Raw genomic sequence first — 791 nt, 5'->3', positions numbered from 1 at the left:
TACATACATGGTGGATGCTGCTGTGTACATAGAATATACTGTACATACACATATTTACACATATGCCTATAGACCTATTGTAGATGTTTCTCTCAACTAAACTTAAAATGCAGATGTGTCTCATCTAACTCTGTTCAAAAGGTCAAAACTGCTCACATTCCCAGTGAAGTTACCCAATCAAAGAAAGTAACACAGCAGTCAAGACACCCACAATTGGCAACGTCTCCCTCTGCTTTGTTTATGCAAGCTGAGACATCGGGGTCATTACAAAAGGTCATTCAATCAGCAGTCAGTAGACGGATTTTAATAATCATTCATGGCAAAGTCACTGCTGTTGTAATATTGTTCGAACAAAACTAAAGTAATTGATTGACTAAAAGGTTGCGCTGAATCATTCTTAAAGCCAGGAACAAAATATAAAAAAAAAACATAAATTTTTAAAGTGCTACTTCACATCTTTTTTCTTTTAATTTTAAAGAGTGTATTATATCTGATTAGAATAGCAGGTCTGCACTCAAGCTGTTATAAATAAGTATTTTCCTCTGTAGATGATAAATCACACAAAGAGAAACAGTAAGTCTTAATTAACCTGCATGGTCTGGTGAGCAGGGTGTTGTATTGTTTTTTTACAGTAAAACTACAACTAAACTTTTGCCTCGCAACCTTGAATCAGCGCTGCCATCTAGTGGTGTCTGCAGATTACTACCAGAGTCAGGATGAAGGATTTCTAAACAACAGCTGAGGTGCTGTCAAGAACGAACTTTCAGACTCAACTCTGAAACATCGAGTTT

At 36.3% G+C, this 791-nt stretch overlaps 1 protein-coding gene across 2 annotated transcripts in view; it reads left to right on the top strand.

The window, feature by feature from the left end:
- pik3c2g (phosphatidylinositol-4-phosphate 3-kinase catalytic subunit type 2 gamma) overlaps positions 1–791 on the top strand; it is an 18,420-nt gene that overhangs the window by 14,784 nt on the left and 2,845 nt on the right. The gene's annotated exons all lie outside the window — the stretch shown is intronic.

This window comes from Morone saxatilis, unplaced genomic scaffold (genome assembly GCF_004916995.1).
Source record: "Morone saxatilis isolate NCDOM2014 unplaced genomic scaffold, NCSU_SB_2.0 Contig2, whole genome shotgun sequence".
Lineage (NCBI taxonomy): Eukaryota > Metazoa > Chordata > Actinopteri > Moronidae > Morone > Morone saxatilis.
Note: the sequence above shows the minus strand (reverse complement) of the source record. Positions and strands in the feature narration are given on the sequence as shown.